At 42.7% G+C, this 6,110-nt stretch overlaps 1 pseudogene; it reads right to left on the bottom strand.

The window, feature by feature from the left end:
• Nucleotides 1-4,354: 4,354 nt before the first annotated feature.
• On the bottom strand, nucleotides 4,355-5,896 carry LOC133232148 (small integral membrane protein 15-like; annotated as a pseudogene).
• Nucleotides 5,897-6,110: the final 214 nt, after the last annotated feature.

The following is a 6,110-nucleotide window of genomic DNA, read 5'->3' as shown; positions in this document are numbered from 1 at the left end:
AGTATAAGACACTCCCCCCGCCAAAAAAGAAAGGAGGACATGTACAAGAAGAGCCAGGTGATAGATATGCAATGTGAGGGACAATGTGGATCTGCTTGCCGGCGAATCTGGTGAAAATTATAAAAGCACAATTGTTAAAGCCTCTAAATGGGGTTGCAAAGAGTTGGAAAACACTGACGCAACTCAGCACACATTGGAGACGTTCAAGCCCGAGGGTGTTCTCGGGGGTGGAGGATGTGGTGAAAGGCGGTTGGAGGGAGGTTGGTGGGATCACTGGACACACAAGCTAACTGCAGCCTGGTTGGTTTGCCCCAAAACCAGGAAGGGAGAGAGCTGGGAGGAGACCACTTGGGGTGAGAACACATTTCAAACCCTGACCTCTACAGATATCTCTTCAAATGAGTGGGAACTTGATGGGTTCGGGTTGTGGGGCAAGTTACACCCCCAGGGGACTGCTGCAGACAATGGAGGAAACAGCATGTTATAAGTGAGGTTTAACAGCTGAATGTACTCAGGGAAAGAGACAGAGAGAGCCCTGCCAAAACCAGTGTCATTCCAAGGTGAGCACCGCACATCCAAGGCTGTGCCCTCAAGGACCTTCCATGCTCAACACTGCAAGGATGCGAACAGACTCTACTGAAATGATCCAACCAGTCACTAAACAAATAAAAAAGAAGTGATAACAAACCCCAGGGAGAGGACCAGTACCGGAGTTGCTGTCATGTATTATCCGGAACGTTCAGGGTCCAAGAAGAATTATGAAACATGCAAAGAAGCTGGGAAGTATGACCCATTCACCAGGACAGAAGTTGGGGGCAGGGGGAAGCAGGCATAGAAACTGACAGTGAGTGAGACCAGATGTTGGTTTTCACAGACAAAGCCTTCAGAGTAGCCATTATAAATACTTTCAGTAAGTCAAGGAAGACACGATGATGGTGCCACATTCAACAGAGGATAAAAACAAAGAGACTGAAATTGTTTTCAAAAACGAATCAAATGGATATTCTGGAATTGAAAGGACAATAGCTGAAATAAAAGAAAAAATTAACTAGGGGAGCTTGGCAGTGTATTTGAACTGGCAGAAGAAAGAATTTGTGAACTTGAGGATAGGTCCATAGCGATTTTACAGTCTGGTCCCTTCTGGTTTGTAATGTTTCTGCTAATCATCTAATGGGAGCTCCCTTGAATAGGACAGGCCGCTTTTCTCTTGCTGCTTACAGGATTCTCTCTTTTTCTTTTGACAGTTTGATTAAAATGTGTCTCAGTGTAGGCCCTTATCCTAGTTGGAGTCCTTTGAGCTTCTTAAATTTGGATGCTCCTTCTGTTCCTCAGAATTTGGCCATTATATCTTCCACGGTTTTCTGTCCCTTTCTCTCTGTGTCTCCTCATTCTGGAACTCTCATAATGTCTCTACTGTCAACTTCAAAGTGTTCTATAAGTTCCTATGGCCTTCTTCACTCTTCCTCATTCTTCTTTTCGTTCCTCCAGCGCAGTGGTTTCGGATGATCTGTCTTTGAGTTTCCCGATTCTTTCTTTTGCTTGACCCAGTTGGCCAGTGAAGCCCTCTAGTGGATTTTTAAATTCAGTTATTGTATTTGCAATTCAGAATTTGCTCAGTTCTCTTTTTGTAATAGTTTCTTTTTTGATACTCGTTTTGTTCATCACTTTCCTGACTTTGTTTAGTTGTCTATCTGTGTTCTCCTGTAGATCATTAAACTTCTTTAACACAATTATTTTGACTTATTTGACAAGTAATTCAGAGATCTCCCTCTTTTTGGTTTGGTTTCTGGACATCGATTTTGTTCCTTTGATTAGGGCATCTTTCCTGGTTTGTTCATGTGCCTTGTGATGGTTTGCTGAATTTTTTTTTAAAGTATCAAATTTATTTCAATATCTAGTTTCATTTTTTAATTAAAGCTATTGGACAATTTTTGCAATTTAAAAGTCATTAATAGAGGTGAGGAAAACATTAATAAGCTATTAGTTATTGACAAATAAAATTATCAACCATGTATTTTAAAGAGTAAAAAGTTCCAATTATACTATTCAACTGAAGGAAATATCCTTTACCTCTTTATTTCTAGTTATAACATTCTCATTTTGACATAATTTACCCCTTTTTCACCCAACTAATACAATGCAAACAAAATTTTTCCAAATGTTAAGACTTTCTTTACCATTTACAACATATGACATAATTGTAACTCTCTAAAAGTTCCTTAAAAGAAAGTTGAAATTTTAATTTTCACCATGAACCTGTCTGATCAAAAATTAAAGACATCACTACCACATGAATTAAAACAAAGAATGGAATTAAAAACAAAAGTGGTATCTATATAATCAGCAAATTATCTGATAAGACATTTTAACTACTTCACATTTCTACTTGGCACAAGTGAGAATAAACTGGTTCTAAGGTATACTATCAGAGATCAAATTGCCAACATCCGCTGGATCTTCGAAAAAGCAAGAGAGTTCCAGAAAAACATCTATTTCTGCTTTATTGACTATGCCAAAGCCTTTGTGTGGATCACAATAAACTGTGGAAAATTATGAAAGAGATGGGAATACCAGACCACCTGACCTGCCTCTTTAGAAACCTATATGCAGGTCAGGAGGCAACAGTTAGAACTGGACATGGAACAACACACTGGTTCCAAATAGGAAAAGGAGTACGTCAAGGCTGTATACTGTCACCCTGCTTATTTAACTTATATGCAGAGTACATCATGAGAAACGCTGGGCTGGAAGAAGCACAAGTAGGAATCAAGATTGCCAGGAGAAATATCAGTAACCTCAGATATACAGATGACACCACCCTTAAGGCAGAAAGTGAAGAGGAACTAAAAAGCCTCTTGATGAAAGTGAAAGAGGAGAGTGAAAAAGTTAGCTTAAAGCTCAACATTCAGAAAACGAAGATCATGGCATCTGGTCCCATCACTTCATGAGAAATAGATGGGGAAACAGTGGAAACAGTGTCAGACTTTATCTTTTTGGGCTCCAAAATCACTGCAGATGGTGACTGCAGCCATGAAATTAAAAGATGCTTACTCCTTGGAAGAAAAGTTATGACCAATCTAGATAGCATATTGAAAAGCAGAGACATTACTTTGCCAACAAAGGTCCATCTAGTCAAGGCTATGGTTTTTCCAGTGGTCATGTATGGATGTGAGAGTTGGACTGTGAAGAAAGCTGAGCACCGAAGAATGATGCTTTTGAACTGTGGTGTTGGAGAAGACTCTTGAGAGTCCCTTGGACTGCAAGGAGATCCAACCAGTCCATTCTGAAGGAGATCAGTCCTGGGTGTTCTTTGGAAGGAATGATACTAAAGCTGAAACTCCAGTACTTTGGCCACCTCATGCAAAGAGTTGACTCATTGGAAAAGACTCTGATGCTGGGAAGGATTGGGGGCAGGAGGAGAAGGGGACGACAGAGGATGAGATAGCTGGATGGCATCACTGACTCGATGGATGTGAGTTTGAGTGAACTCCGGGAGTTGGTGATGGACAGGGAGGCCTGGCGTGCTGCGATTCATGGGGTTGCAAAGAGTCGGACACTACTGAGCGAATGAACCGAACTGAACTGAATGTATACTACGAGGTTTGGCATTTCCACTCTTAAGCTTTAAATCATAGTGTTACTCTACTCAAGTCATCTCTAAGAAAATGGCAGTGTTCATAAGTACAAAAATTATTATATCCAGTAGGTGGTATTCTACATAGTCAAGATAACAGGAAAATTCTTTATAAAATTAGATTTTTAAAAATGCAGGATATTTGGTAATTACCAGTATCTCAAAAGCTAAAATGAGAAAAATACAGAAAATAGAGAAGTACTCATTGAATAATATTATTTTGCTTTGAGGAAACCAGAAACTATTCTATTCCAAGAAATAAGTAATAATGATAAGAGATGTAATTAATACACCATATATCTTTTAAGCCAAAGCACATGTTTCTGCTCAGAACAACTTTGATTTCTACATTCTTAATCTCCTTTGTCCAGAACAGGACCCCATTTTAAGCCATTATTTGAATAGAGTTCATAAACTAAAGCCACTTTTCTTCATAGGATGTTTTCATTTTAGTATTCATACATAAGCTGCAAAAAGGCAAATGAAAGTTCTAAGAATTTGTAGCATAATAAATGCCAATTTACAGTAACTGTCAACAGACTTCTATTCCAAACCCGAAAAGTTGCTACAGTACAAGTGAGAACTACATGATTCTTCCATAGACTCAGACTTCGATTAGTAATACTGTCATAAGATCTGAAAGGAAATGTTAATGGGTCCTTTCAAGGATGCATAATTTTCCAAACAGTTTTTCTCTGGATGCACAGCCTGTTCATTCTTTCAATCATTTTTTAGTCATTTAGCTTTTGCGATATTTTCTTGATGTTTTTGATTCTTCTTTTGCTCCTTTTCCCTGGTCTCAATCATCTTGGCCAATTTCCAAGACAGCACAGCACTTGCTCAGAAAAGATGGAGTCAGAGCCAAAATAACTAAGGAAGCCCTATGGGTCCTTTGCAGCCCATTCCACAGCATACTCAGCCCAACCCTTTAAGTCACACATCTTCGTGGAGGCCTTATGCTTGAGCAGTGATCTCTGATTTTGTCCAGGGATTATCAGCCAGTCACAATTTCAGATGACGTTTGGTTGGTTGTCTTCTTCTTTAACTCTACCAATACACTTCTGAGAGAAGGCTTAAATTCTTATACTCCTGTGCACCTCAATTTCGGACCCCAAGTGCAAGCACCCTCCATACTTTAAGGAATAAACATTCTTCTTCTTCCTTCAGAAAAGGATCCACCAGGCTTGCTCTCCCGACCAGACCCACATGGCACCTGAAGCTAAGGACAGCTCAACAGCCACCTGCGATTTCACTTCCTTATGTTTTCCCCCAGTTCACCCTTCCTCCCTAGCAGGCCCAGCGGGGTGCGAACAGCCTGCGGTCTGGGAATCAGGGGTCGCCCCCACCACACCCTGGGCCACTGGCGCCGTGGCCACCTCCACTGAGCACCGCCACCCGCCTCCCCTACATCTCACAGGGGACAGTGGGTTTGGACCCCCACTCCCGACCTATTTGCTGAATTTTATGCTTTGAGAAAAGTCACCTCTCCCAGGCTTTCTACAAGGGAATGCACTCACCAATTAGCCCAGCTAGAGACTCTGGTGTCTATGAAACCTTTTGTGGGCCTGCCTGCAGCTTCTCCCACAGGACTTCCCAGTTAGGTTTGCCGGGTTCTTCTCCCGGAGCACGTAAGCCTTTGCTCCCTCCAGCGTGTGTCTGTGGGACTGCATGTTCCCTGGCTCTCTGTTCTCTGCAACCCCTAGGCATCTGAAGTATGCCAGCTGTCCGTTAGCTCCCCAGAGCCTGGGAGATAGATACCAGTCCTCAGAATGCTGGCTAGATTCATGCTATGCTCTTCTCTCTCTCTCCTGGTGCTATTGAGTCAGGCGTCTTCTCCTGATTGCACCAAGCTGCCCTGGCCTCCGTGTGCCGCACCATGGGCCCCCTGGTGCTGATGCTGCTGAACACTGCCCTCACTCCTTCTAGCTTTAGGCAACCTCCAGACCTCCAAACTGCGTTGGTTCTGTTAGCCCTGGAGTCAGGAGAGACAGACACCAGTCCCTCGAGTAGCCCTCTGAAAGCCTGTAGTATTGGTCCACGTCTTATGTTCTCTTCCCCACCCCCCTGGGACGAGCCGTGCCAGCCAGGGGGTGGGCAGTCACAGAAGAAATGAAAGGGTCTTCTTACACTTCTCCATGGAGCTGTTGTTGACTCTGCATTTGCCTGGGGGACTACAACTTCTTGGAAATGGCCCCCCCACTCCAGTGTTCTAGCCTGGAGAGTCCCGTGGATGAAGAAGCTTAGTGGGCTACAGTCCAAAGAGTCATAAAGAGTCAGACACAGCAACTAAGCACAGCACTGCAACTTGTTAGCTGGTTTCTGAAGTTCTCCTAAAGGTATTTTGGTGTTTCTAGGGTTAATTTGGTGTCTCTGTTGGGGATGAGGGCTGAGCCTTCCTATTCTGCCATCTTGCTGGCACCACCCTGAGTCTTCTGTTCATCACCATGAGATCACATGAGGTGTCAAGACATATAGA

Source organism: Bos javanicus, chromosome 19 (assembly GCF_032452875.1).
Source record: "Bos javanicus breed banteng chromosome 19, ARS-OSU_banteng_1.0, whole genome shotgun sequence".
NCBI lineage: Eukaryota > Metazoa > Chordata > Mammalia > Artiodactyla > Bovidae > Bos > Bos javanicus.
This window is presented reverse-complemented; position numbering and strand designations above follow the sequence as displayed.